Below are 13,938 nucleotides of genomic sequence, written 5' to 3'. Positions count from 1 at the left end.
GGTTTCCCTAGGTGCCGGCAGGGCTAGGGTTCAAAATCTACAGCTAGTCACTTTGCCAAAAAAAGGGTCATTTTTCACTGCAAAACCACGTTGCGTTTTGCGCCGTTTCCTGTCGCGGGCACTAGGCCGACCCGCACAAGTGAGGTACCATTTTTCTCGTAGGACTTTGGGGAACGCGGGGTGGGTGGAAATTTGTGGATCCACGCAGATTCCAGAACTTTCCGTCACAGAAATGTGGGGAAAATGTGGTTTTTTTGTCAATTGTTTACGTTTGCAAGGGATTCTGGGTAACAGACCATGGTGGGAGGCAGTCAAGTCACCCCATCCTGGATTCCCCTGGGTGTCTAGTTTTCAAAAATGTATAGGTCTGCTAGGTTTCCCTAGGTGCCGGCAGGGCTAGGGTTCAAAATCTACAGCTAGTCACTTTGCCAAAAAAAGGGTCATTTTTCACTGCAAAACCACGTTGCGTTTTGCGCCGTTTCCTGTCGCGGGCACTAGGCCGACCCGCACAAGTGAGGTACCATTGTTCTCGTAGGACTTTGGGGAACGCGGGGTGGGTGGAAATTTGTGGATCCACGCAGATTCCAGAACTTTCCATCACAGAAATGTGGGGAAAAAGTGTTTTTTTTGTCAGTTTTTTACGTTTGCAAGGGATTCTGGGTAACAGACCATGGTGGTAGGCAGTCAAGTCACCCCATCCTGGATTCCCCTGGGTGTCTAGTTTTCAAAAATGTATAGGTTTGCTAGGTTTCCCTAGGTGCCGGCAGGGCTAGGGTTCAAAATCTACAGCTAGTCACTTTGCCAAAAAAAGGGTCATTTTTCACTGCAAAACCACGTTGCGTTTTGCGCCGTTTCCTGTCGCGGGCACTAGGCCGACCCGCACAAGTGAGGTACCATTTTTCTTGAAGGACTTTGGGGAACGCGGGGTGGGTGGAAATTTGTGGATCCACGTAGATTCCAGAAATTTCCATCACAGAATTGTGGGGAAAATGGTTTTTTTTGTCAATTTTTTACGTTTGCAAGGGATTCTGGGTAACAGACCATGGTGGGAGGCAGTCAAGTCACCCCATCCTGGATTCCCCTGGGTGTCTAGTTTTCAAAAATGTATAGGTTTGCTAGGTTTCCCTAGGTGCCGGCAGGGCTAGGGTTCAAAATCTACAGCTAGTCACTTTGCCAAAAAAAGGGTCATTTTTCACTGCAAAACCACGTTGCGTTTTGCCCCGTTTCCTGTCATGGGCACTAGGCCGACCCGCACAAGTGAGGTACCATTTTTCTCGTAGGACTTTGGGGAACGCGGGGTGGGTGGAAATTTGTGGATCCACGCAGATTCCAGAACTTTCCATCACAGAAATGTGGGGAAAATGTGTTTTTTTTGTCAATTTTTTACGTTTGCAAGGGATTCTGGGTAACAGACCATGGTGGGAGGCAGTCAAGTCACCCCATCCTGGATTCCCCTGGGTGTCTAGTTTTCAAAAATGTATAGGTTTGCTAGGTTTCCCTAGGTGCCGGCAGGGCTAGGGTTCAAAATCTACAGCTAGTCACTTTGCCAAAAAAAGGGTCATTTTTCACTGCAAAACCACGTTGCGTTTTGCGCCGTTTCCTGTCGCGGGCACTAGGCCGACCCGCACTAGTGAGGTACCATTTTTCTCGTAGGACTTTGGGGAACGCGGGGTGGGTGGAAATTTGTGGATCCACGCAGATTCCAGAAATTTCCATCACAGAAATGTGGGGAAAATGTTTTTTTTTGTCAATTTTTTACGTTTGCAAGGGATTCTGGGTAACAGACCATGGTGGGAGGCAGTCAAGTCACCCCATCCTGGATTCCCCTGGGTGTCTAGTTTTCAAAAATGTATAGGTTTGCTAGGTTTCCCTAGGTGCCGGCAGGGCTAGGGTTCAAAATCTACAGCTAGTCACTTTGCCAAAAAAAGGGTCATTTTTCACTGCAAAACCACGTTGCGTTTTGCCCCGTTTCCTGTCGCGGGCACTAGGCCGACCCGCACAAGTGAGGTACCATTTTTCTCGTAGGACTTTGGGGAACGCGGGGTGGGTGGAAATTTGTGGATCCACGCAGATTCCAGAACTTTCCATCACAGAAATGTGGGGAAAATGTGTTTGTTTTGTCAATTGTTTACGTTTGCAAGGGATTCTGGGTAACAGACCATGGTGGGAGGCAGTCAAGTCACACCATCCTGGATTTCCCTGGGTGTCTAGTTTTAAAAAATGTATAGGTTTGCTAGGTTTCCCTAGGTGCCGGCAGGGCTAGGGTTCAAAATCTACAACTAGTCACTTTGCCAAAAAAAGGGTCATTTTTCACTGCAAAACCACGTTGCGTTTTGCGCCGTTTCCTGTCGCGGGCACTAGGCCGACCCGCACAAGTGAGGTACCATTTTTCTCGTAGGACTTTGGGGAACGCGGGGTGGGTGGAAATTTGTGGATCCACGCAGATTCCAGAACTTTCCATCACAGAAATGTGGGGAAAATGTGGTTTTTTTGTCAATTTTTTACATTTGCAAGGGATTCTGGGTAACAGACCATGGTGGGAGGCAGTCAAGTCACCCCATACTGGATTCCCCTGGGTGTCTAGTTTTAAAAAATGTATAGGTTTGCTAGGTTTCCCCAGGTGCCGGCAGGGCTAGGGTTCAAAAACTACAGCTAGACTCTTCGCAAAAAAAGTGTAAATTTTCAGTGTGAAAATGTGGTGCGTTCACCTTAGGTTTTGAGCCACTTCCTGTCGTGGGCACTATGCCTACCCACACAAGTGAGGTACCATTTTTATCGGGAGACTTAGGGTAGTTCAGATTTGTAAAGCAACTGTTATTACCTATTGATTTTTGATGCATTTCTCCCTTCCAAATGAAAGACATTGTGTAAAAAAAAAGTCATTTTGAAAAATGACCAATAATTGTCATGCAAATATGAGTATTCCCAATTTCGAAAATGTGCAAATATGCACTGTTTCTAAACTCTGTAATTTCTTCCCATTTCAGAAATACATAGGTGTCTTTCATACCGATTTTTCCATGTATACATTTTCCCACAATAATTGCTATATACCCGGAACAAAAAAAAAAAACATTACAAAATGCTGCTCAGTTTTCTACTCTGGGTTCGTTGGGCTCTTGGTGAACCTACAAGTCCTATATGTCCCCACAACCAGGAAGGTCCACCGGATGTAACGGTACATTGCTTTCAAAGAGATGTCATAATTCGAAGAAGTTACAGGTGAAAACGTTGACTCAAAAGGCTGCTTTTTTCAACAAATTTTTAATTTTTCCTATATTTACCTGTAAGTTTCTATAAAGAAACCTTGATGGATCTACACAAATGACCCCTTGCTGAATTCAGAATTTTGTCTACTTTTCAAAAATGTATAGCTTTCCAGGATCCATTATTGTTTTTGTACCCATTTCTACCATTAACTGGAAGGAGGTTGAAAGCACAAAAAATAGCAAAAATAGGGTATGTCCCAGAAAAATGCCAAAACTGTGTAAAAAATGTTGGTTTTCTAACAAAATTCTGTCATTCCCTAAAAGCTGGAGAAATGGTGATTTCAGCCCCACAAACCCTTTTTTGATACCATTTGCAGAGAAAAACCCAGCAGCTTTCATTTGCAGCCCGTTGTTCCCATTTTTCACAAAAAAAAACAAAATTTTGCTGTATTTTGACTAATTTCTGGGAACCCTCTAGGAGAATCCACAAACCCTGGGTACCTTTAGAATCCCCAAGATGTTGGAAGAAAAGGACGCAAATTTGGCGTGGATACCTAATGTGGTCAAAAAGTTACAGGGGCCTAAGCGCGCACTACCCCAAATAGCCCAAAAAAGGCTTAGCACAGGAGGGTAAAAGGCCTAGCAGCGAAGGGGTGAAATAACGGCTACTAAGAGCTCAAACACGGGGCATAATGGACATAGTTCTCCACACAGAATAGTTACTAATTATCAAATGTTTTATTTCATTTTTCTCCTTTTTTAACTTTTAGTATTTCACATCTTAAACATTTTTTTTTGTATATATAAATATTTTTTCAATTACAACACGGTGAATGTCATCATTTGTCAAGTAATGCTGTACATTCAATAATTTTAATACTTTTAAGATCACATATAGTGAAATTATAAGAAATAAATTCAACACATCCCCACATGCATTCACACCTCTCTCAACTCAACAATCATATCTCTTGCATTCAGTACATTCACGCTCTCCACCCCAGAACAACACTGCATGCACAGATGGAAAACCGGTTCATGACATCAACCCTCAGTCGCTGTGCTGATAGCTGGGGTGTCGCACTCTCTCCGGTCGACGTACGTTTCAGTGGTATAATTATTTGAAAACCATCTTCTTCAGGACCTGTTATTTATTGCCTGATAACGGGTGGGAGGAGGGGGAAGAAAATTCTGCAATTATAAAGGAGAAAGATGATCAATCTTAACTGCTTTTATGGAAGCCCCTGGAGATGTCTTACATTTCTCCAATTTGTACTAAATTAACAGGTGAATGTGCAGCTTCAAAAGATTTGTCATAAATGAGGCTTGTGCCTCCATTGCTTAAAGTTAGTGGTGTGCATATCCATGTGAGGAAAAGAAATTCAGGTGAGTTTAGAAAGGGGTTTAGTTTAAAAAAAAAATAGAAAATGTAAAAGTAAGCAATAGTACTCTATTGTTAACAATACCCATATGTTTGCACATACTGACAAAGTATCCCTTAAAAATGTCTGACTGGTATATTGTGGTCAGTGTGGCTATAAGACAGTGTGCTGTGACAAAGGACCCAAGGTGCTGTTATATTTCATCATCTTATGGTGAAAGACTTGTATTAGAGTAAACATTTATTACAATCAATCCTAAGCGTATAGGGACAAGGAATTTCTGCTCAATTTTGCAAGGAGAGGGTGCGGATGCTACTGTTTCATCCCGCTTCAACTCCAAAAGCTGCTATGCCTTTGTTAGATGTCTAGGGTAAAGTTGTTTCTGATTACCTGTCAGTAAAATCCATTTCGTATGCTGCGAGGATACTTATATACTTGATGGGCAATTGATTAAATAACTGCCTGCATTGGACCTCACTTATTTAGGAACGGTTTTTCAAATATCTGTAAAAAGTAGACAAGTAACATGTCATGCTGTCTATTATTTTGCAGCGGTAATGCTCTTACTCTGAGTACCTTATTAACAAACACTATATACTATATATATTTGGCTTACCTTGTATTGTAGTGTTCTGAAATATGTTTGAAGTCCTAATGCGAGTCAGAGACATTAACAGGTTTGTAGTGTTAAGCTTTCTCGACGCGATGCTAGGAGAGTCCTCTCTCCGGTGACCTGAATATTGTAAGAAAACAGTACATGGTATCAGATCTGCCAGTCTGCTCATGGTCACTATAATCAGAGTCTGAGGGGGGCTCATTGAGACATAGCATATTAGTGGTGTTATAAGGTCTCATACCTTTCTGTTTGTCAGTCCTCATAGGGCTTGTATAGCTGTCTCGTGAACCAAACAACGCTCTTGTTTTTCTTACGATTTTCAATATCTATTAATAGAAGTTACTTTTCGGTATGCAAGACATCTTATGTGGGACCGGCGGCGCAATCTGAAATGAAGAGATCAATAAGATAGCTTGTTATCGAAGGTGTATGAGAATCTATCTTTCTCCAATATTACTCTCCTAAGATATAAACATATTCCAAAAGTGGGTGCTGCCGTGCGGTTCTTATTAGAATGTGCGCCACAATTTGGCATCTCCATTTGCTGTTGTGGTCATAAACCAGCATGGGTGCCCATCATGTGGGCAAACAACCCCTGCTTAGGTCAAATTCAAAGGATGGGGACACTACTGTAATCGTATATACTGAAGTGCCATCGCTGCCCGGTACTATGAAAAAGATGGCCAAACTGAATGGGGCACTGAGGTAGATCTCCAAGCATGATTACCAAACTGCTGGGTCTACCAGCTAGTCTAATACTGCTGAACAAGACCGGTTTAGCCCGAGGGTCGTGCTCGTTGGCAGACTCCCTGTGTTGGTCTCAGTGGCACTTATGTATCTCTACTACCCCTAATAAATGCATTTGCTCACGTAGGATTAGCAGCAGTGCTTTAAATGGAAAAAAATAAGTGCAGGTACTCAACAAATTGAGATGTGGGCTAGGGGGCAGGGTTAGAGGCGGACAGGGCAAAGGGGGTGGAGCTATGGGGGCGGGGCTACGGATAGTGCTAAGGGACCGGGCCAGAGGCATACGTTTAATTTGATTGAGATTTAATTGGTGTGTAGATATGCACACTGCAGACAACACTCACTGATACAAAAACACACACAGGGACATAGAAGTACTTGTGCATGCAGATAGGGTATTTAGTTCATGTGCACCCACAAACTGTGCTAAAAGCAACAATTACCTGGAACGAGCAAATGAGCGTAGAGGGCTGGCCATTAATTAAAATCATTGATAAAACCTCATGACCGAATGCAACTCTTCATTTAATATTTCCTTTTCATTGGCGCTTTATGTTAGAAATTGTTTCAAAGGCACTAAGAAAAAAGTTCAATAACATTTATTTTCATAATATCATAAATATTTTGCTTTTAATTAAATATAAAACCCTTCTTAAATTGTTTCCAGTGTAATAGCGCCTTGGGCCTCACAAGCATTGGGAAAGTGCTATCGAAATCAGACATACATAACACAATATCACTAACTTACTTGTTCAATTACATTTTAAAGAAAAAGTATGTATATTATTTCTCCTTTTTATAAGTTAAGCTCTGACAAGGTACGGCTGCAGTGTGTTTATCAGTAGGGAGAGGGATGAGATGCAAATTGGTCCTTTCATCTGCCCCCATCAAGTCTTTTACGCCTTGCAAATGGGTTGAGGAGAGCTCGACTGCAGAGGGCACAAGAAGAAATGAAAAATAAAAACCGAGCTTCCTCCACTTTTCGAAGGTGTTTGGATGGCCAACAAAGCACAATAGCCCAGCGTGCAGCTCTGCTGAATGAATCCCGTCTGTCCAGGAGGCCGCAGCAGCCCCGGCTAGAGAGCACAACGGGGAGGTTAGCAGATAGTTGGGGGAGATTAGCACTCGAGTGCTTCACAAAAATGGACCGACTCATCAGTTGTGTGTCAAATTGCACTGAGTTGGCTTGCTGCCCCATGAGTACCGGTACTCTCTTTGGACAAGAAGTAGTTCCGGTACTCAAGCGCAGAAAATTTAGAAGTGCCGGTACTCAGTACTGGTGAGTACCGGCGCATTTAAAGCACTGATTAGCTGTAGATATATCCAATTATTGGTTTACTCGAGCGGTACCTATTCGCGCTAGGGGGAAGCTTCACCGCCTGCATATTGACAATATGTGTTGATGTCCAACCGGCCTACAAAGATGCCTACAAACATACGATATGCGTAAACTCTACCCATATCTTACCTCTCTTGGGGCGCTCGCTTGTCTCACTTGCCTACTTCCTATGGCCATAAGCAATGTGTGCTGCAGTTTTGGTCCATTTTATACCGTAAGAGGTGTCCTAACGTGGCTCGCAGTCGCGTTCGCCTGCCATTGCAGATGATGTAATATCAGGGGCGTGCAAAACCGAACGGGAAAGTATCGTACTATGTCGTCTAAGTGCACGCGCCATATTGGACTGGTTATTGACCTCACTTTTTTTTTATATAAAGGCATTACACCAAGTGCGTGGTAAGACGTATAAATTTACAGACGGGAGTTTATTAATCCTGATAAAGCTGTCAGACAAAATGGCGTGATACAGACAGCAACAAAAAGTGCAAGTAAGAAATTATGTTTTTTTCATTCGTAATTGTATATATCAAGCAGCGATATAAAAAGATAATATATTTTTTTGAAGCCTTTGAGATTTAAATATGGTGGACCAGGCTTACCAGTACTTAGCAGTGGTGTTATTCTAATGTGGTAATTCGACGTATTGTCTGAAATAGACTGATAGAAGGAATGTTTGTCAGTATGTAAGTTACGAAGCAAATATATAATCGGATGGTATATGTTGATGCTGTATGCGCATAAGGCCCCTCTAAACTTCTATACGATCCCCCTAAACTTCTATACGGCCACTTGTGAATACATTTACAAGGCATGGTCTGTGTTCTACGAAAATGTGCACAGATGGCACAGGTTTATTGATGACATCTTTTTCATATGGCGAGGAGATGAATCCACTCTCCAGATGTTCATAGATTGGCTTAATGCTAGTGACGAGAATCTGAGATTTACTAGTCATCACAGTTCCAGGTCAGTGGAATTCCTGGACATAATAATCAGTGGTGAAGCAGGAGAAATAAAGGTGAACTTTTTCCAGAAGCCTACAGCCAAGAATACGATTTTGACACATGATAGCTATCACCCTAACTGTCAAAAAGATTCAATTCCGTTTGGAGAATTTTTAAGGATCAGACGCAATTGTTCGAAGATTGAAGACTATGACAAAAATGGAGAAGAGCTGAGACAAAGACTATTACAGAGGGGATATCCTAAACGTCTCATCATTAGGACAGCCTACAAAAGAGCACGTTATGATAATCACGATGTCCTTCTGTCAGGTAGTACCCGCCCCAAAAATGAAAGCTTGGTATGTGTCATCAACCATTCGCCTTTGAACTTTAAAATTAAAAAGGTGTTGGATAAAAATTGGCACATTCTCAATATTAACGAAGACCAGAATTTCATACAAAAACCAATAGTAGCATATCGGAGGAACAGAAACTTGAAGGACAACTTGGTACATACCAGGGAAAGATTGATCTCACACGAGAAACAAACAACCATCACTGGTCCTCCCATTTCGGGAAACCATAGATGTGTTAACTGTGTGGCATGCAACACTGCAATTGTCACGCAATCCTGGGAGTATCAGGGAAAGAAAGGAAAACTAAAGGACTTCACTAATTGTAGAAGCCATAACTTAGTCTACCTCATCCTCTGCCCATGCGATAAAGGGTATGTGGGAGAAACGAGTCGCGAGTTCAGAACTAGATACAGTGAACACAGATCAGCTATCAGAACACGAAAAACGATGTCCCACATGGTCCAACATTGTATCGAACTCAATCATAATGAAAACGAGCTACGTTGGCTCATCTTGGAAAAAATCAAAGGTATTCCTGGAAAAAACATTGACTTAGTAAGGAAATACCGTGAAACATATTGGATCTACACCCTCAATTCAGTCAAAGAGGGTCTAAATGAGGAGATAGTATGGCAGATAACTTAATGGACTCCGCAGAATCAACTGAGCCTTACCCTGTGACTCAGAGGGCTCATGCCCATGGGGACGTGGGCGTCTGGTAGACTCCAGTAACATACAAATCCTCGCATTTTTCTGTAGACACCCACTGCTTCCACATAAAATATGAATGCCTTCTATCGTGGGTAAGTCGAAGGACAGGGTTGGACCTTCCTTTATGTATAAGGATTACCTCAGGATCAAGTTTACAGGTAGTCGACTAGAGAGCTCGGCGCACTCTAGATCCAGTTGCTTAAACAACATGACGACCACTTCACAGTTTGTCCCCACATTTGTCATTACACAGTAACCTGGTAAGCTAATAACTTTTGGTACGTATTAGTGTGTTGCCTTTTTATTGAGCACCTTATCTTCAGGTGAGATAGGAATGCACCTGCCTACCATCGTTTTTATGACAATACTAAGTATATGTAATCTATGTATAGCAGTACATGTTCCGTTATAGTTTTGGTATTGACCAGTAGGCCCACCCCTAGCATACATGTAGTTGTGCACATTACTACCCTATGTCACTGTCTGATATGGATGACTGTGAACAGACAGACCATGCCTTGTAAATGTGTTCACAAGTGGCCGTATAGAAGTTTAGGGGGATCGTATAGAAGTTTGGGGGGCCTTATGCACATACAGCATCAAAATATACCATCCGATTATATATTTACTTCGTAACTTACATACTGACAATGGGGTCTTGGGGGGCAGCCGAGCACGGCGAGGTCTGCCCCCTGGGCAGATTGGGAAGGGGGGCTGTCTGGCCGGCGAGCGGCCATTTTGTATGTTTTTTGGGGCTACATTGGGACTAGCCCAATTGTAGCCCAATATTTGTAATTGTAGCCCAAGGGGTATTTATGCCATTTTTGCGCCTCCCCAGCCACCATTTTAGGTTTGGTGACCTGGTGGCTGGGAGCGTTGACCTAGATAGTTTTTTTGTCAGTTAGTGTGGTTTTGGTGTTGTTGGAGGCTTGTTATTGCGAACATCTGGTCATGGCTGGTGGCGATTTCAGAGTTATTGAAGCAATGCGGCTGCTTCGCGAGGCGGGACGGATGGATCTTTTGATCCCCGATGTCGCCGCACCCCCGCACCCAGTGAAGCGCGTCTGTCGGGGTATCGGCCGCCGTCACAGCCTGCTCACCCCCTCGGCAAGCGGACAAAACAAAGGTGAGCGGTGGGGGCCGCGCGATGGTTCGTAGCGCGGCCCCGAATGCTGGGTCAGTGTCGGTGGGGGTCGCGGGGGAGGAGGCGCATGCTGGGATCAAGGCTGCGGGCGAAGTGACTTGGCGGGGGAGCGCGTCTCACGTCTCCCCGCCATGCCGGTTTGTTTCTGGGGGCCGCTCGTATGCTAGAAGAGCGGCCCCAGCGGGGGAAAAATCTGCGGCAGTGTTGGCAGCGGGCTGCTCGGTCAGTCGAGCGGCCCCGTTGCAGGAGGAGGCGGGGGGACAGCGGGGCAGCGTGCGGAAGGCGCGTGCTGCCCGGGGTGTTTTAGAGATGCGGGGCGGGTGGGGAAAAGGTGCGGCAGCTATAAATGAGGCCCGGATTAGTGAGCGGAGGGGAAGTTTGGCGCGTGGCTCCCCTCCGCGTGCACAAAATGAGAGGGGCCGCTCACGGGTCAGGAGAGCGGCCCCGACTAGTGCTATAGGCCCAAATTGTGTCCTGGAGCCCACGGGGGGCAGAGAGCCAAGTTGTGGGCGAGACTCAAGTGGAAAGTGAGGCATATTTAGCAGCAGGGGGAGAGGGTAGGGGGTTTGGCCTTGGGGGGCAGGCCCAATGGGGGGTGTTGTGGGGGCAGGGGAGCAGTCAGGCCTGGGGGGAGGTCTGGGGGCTTCTGGGGGGGTGGAAGGGGAGGCCGATAGAGGGGATTCTGCAATTGCTCATCGAGTCGGATGGGAGTGACTGGGACTGGGCGGACTTGGACATTTTTCCTTCTTGGGCGGAGGGTGTTTCTGGGGCCCCTGGGAGGAGGTGGCAGGATGGGTCTCGCTTGGGGGTATGCCCAGAGGTTTTGGGGGGGGTTGACGACTGTCCGGCGCAGTGGGTGGGTGGCGCCATTGAGGGGGGAGTGCGGGCCGAGTTTCCGGGGGGGTCTGGGGCAGGGGGTTTGGAGTGGCGTGACGGGGAGGGGGACATGGGGGACACGGAGGAGGTATTAGATTTGAGCGCGGTAGGGCGGGCTTGGGTTGCAAGCATTTTGGGGGCCGCAAGTAAGAGGGGTTGGGATGGGAAGGAGAAGGGAGGTAGGCCCAGCGCACCAGACCATCCTTTTTTGTTGCAGGCGGTGGAGCGACGCCCCGATCATCGCGGGGTGCCAGACTTGGCAGGGCTGGGAGCGGCCCATTGGCACCAAGGAGAAGGGAGGGTGGAGCCTGGCATAAGTAGGCCCGGGACGGGCTCACCGGCCCCAACACCCACGGGTACGCATTGTCCCGGGGGACCACGCGGACGACGGAGAGACGCTGCGGACGATTTTTGTCCGTCTCGTAGGGTTCATTCTGCGCCACCAGCGGGGAGCGCTGGGGGCGTGAGGCAGGAGGAGCTAGATTATGAGGAGGATAGTATGGAAGAGGTAGAGGGGCGAGATGTTGACGGGGAGGGAGAGGGGGGCCGAGTAATGTTGTGTCTAGTATTTTCCAGGTGTCACGATGCCAGCCGCTGCCCACGGGTCAGACATCGCGCAGGGAGGACAGCTCGGCCTCTCGGCCAGGACGCAGGGTAGAATGGCAGACGGAGTCCTTGGTGCCAGGTAAACGATCATTGCGCGGGCGTCTTGTGATGGTGTCGGTGGGCGTGGGTGGGCTGAAAGGGAGGAGGGGGTGGGGGGTAGGCTGGACAAGGGTGCTTATGTGGTGGATGATGGGGTAGGAACTGAGGATTCATGTAAGAGTGCGGTCGATGGGTCAGGTAAGACGGTCAGAGACGTAGAGAGCATGACGGACAAGAAGGTGAAGGTGGAGATTCAGACGGGGGAAGGGGAGACCAAACTAGAGAGTAAGGAGGTGAAGATAAAAAGGTTGCCATACATGGGGGTTACTAAGCCTCTGGGCGCTCACCTAATGTTATCCACCAAGGAAAATATTTTCAAGGGGGAGTATGTTGAGATGCTTAAACTCCTCCATAGGGAGGTGAGGGCAAAAGAGGGTTAGAAAGAGGAGGAATTCGAGTTGGCTAAAAGGCCAAAGGTGCCGTTAACGATTGAGAATTGGACGGCAGCGTTTCTCATTTACGCTAGCGTGTATTGCGAAAAATTCCCCGACAGGTCTGTGACCATGTTTAAATACATGGACGTGATCAGGAAGGCTCAGATTACAGGGGGCGGCTACGCCTGGGCGCAGTATGATTTAAGAGTTCCGGGCACGCATGGCGTTGGACCCGGAGGCGAAATGGGGTGAGCTTGATACGGATTTGTGGCAACATACGATGGGGCTAGCGGGGTCTGGAAAAACTATTTTTATAGCCAGCGTGCTCCCGCTCATGTATCGGCCCTTTCGAGGAGGCCCAACCCGTGGGGGGGGGGTGTGGGGGGAGCAGGCAGGGGGCAGCCGGGGGCAAAAGGGGCTTGCTGGGATTATAACAAAGGGTTGTGCACCAGGGAGTACTGCCGTTTCCGGCACGATTGCTCTGGGTGTGGAAGAAGACATGCTTTGGTCAATTGTTGGGGCGGCCAGGGGCAGTTGCAGGGCTCCCAGCAGTGGCAGACGGGAGGTTTTAAGGCAGGGGGTCAGCCGCAGCAGCAGATGGGAGGGGGGAGAGGGGCTAAGGGGCCTAGCCCCAAGGGCTCCTACTCCGGTTAATGTGGATAATTTGTTGGCAGCCTTGCAGGGGTATCCAGAAAGGGAGGCTGCGGAGCGGTTGCGACTGGGGTTTCTGGAGGGTTTCAGACTGGGGTACGAGGGACCAAGGGCAAGGAGGTGGGCTGACAATCTAAAATCGGCAAGAGAGCACTCTGAGGTAGTGCTAGCCAAGCTAGAGAAGGAAGTGCATGAGGGCCGCATGGCGGGTCCCTTTCAAGATTGGCCTTTACCTAATTTGATTGTGTCACCCATTGGAGTGGTGCCTAAAAAAGAGCAGGATTTGGGAAAAAGGGGGTGGTGATGGACAGAGTTTCTGAATGATGCAGAATACTCTTACCAAGTCAAGAGATCATGGTTTTAATCCATCACCGTTTTTTAGCTCACTGCACCATCCCAGCTCAGAACCTGGCTACATGCAATTTAGTCTGTACCTGTCCCAGTGCATGATGGGAACAGGGCAAACCAAACTACCAAGCCAATTCTTATACTGGGAAGGAAACAAGCTTCCGGGGACCGGTTTCTGGCATCACAGCCTTCGTCGGCCCGGCTTGCCTGAATCCTGATGGTGCAATGAGCAAGGGACTCACGTCTGAGCATACCCTCCCACACTGAGTGTGGTTAAAAACGATTTGGGAAAAAGGGGGTGGTGATGGACAGAGTTTCTGAATGATGCAGAATACTCTTACCAAGTCAAGAGATCATGGTTTTAATCCATCACCGTTTTTTAGCTCACTGCACCATCCCAGCTCAGAACCTGGCTACATGCAATTTAGTCTGTACCTGTCCCAGTGCATGATGGGAACAGGGCAAACCAAACTACCAAGCCAATTCTTATACTGGGAAGGAAACAAGCTTCCGGGGACCGGTTTCTGGCATCACAG

At 46.9% G+C, this 13,938-nt stretch overlaps 1 long non-coding RNA gene across 2 annotated transcripts; it reads right to left on the bottom strand.

Moving 5' to 3' along the window:
• Positions 1 to 3,928: 3,928 nt before the first annotated feature.
• On the bottom strand, positions 3,929 to 7,576 carry LOC146870202 (uncharacterized). 2 transcript variants are annotated; one of them, XR_014969960.1, is made up of 6 exons: positions 7,423 to 7,570; positions 6,398 to 6,530; positions 5,449 to 5,593; positions 5,208 to 5,324; positions 4,982 to 5,095; positions 3,929 to 4,400 (listed from the first exon to the last, which is right to left on the bottom strand). It is a non-coding gene; the product is annotated as an uncharacterized LOC146870202 (long non-coding RNA). The 2 variants fall into 2 exon arrangements; XR_014969947.1 differs by lacking the exon at positions 6,398 to 6,530 and having other exon boundaries at positions 7,423 to 7,576.
• Positions 7,577 to 13,938: the final 6,362 nt, after the last annotated feature.

Source organism: Triturus cristatus, chromosome 1_1 (assembly GCF_964204655.1).
Source record: "Triturus cristatus chromosome 1_1, aTriCri1.1, whole genome shotgun sequence".
NCBI lineage: Eukaryota > Metazoa > Chordata > Amphibia > Caudata > Salamandridae > Triturus > Triturus cristatus.
This window is presented reverse-complemented; position numbering and strand designations above follow the sequence as displayed.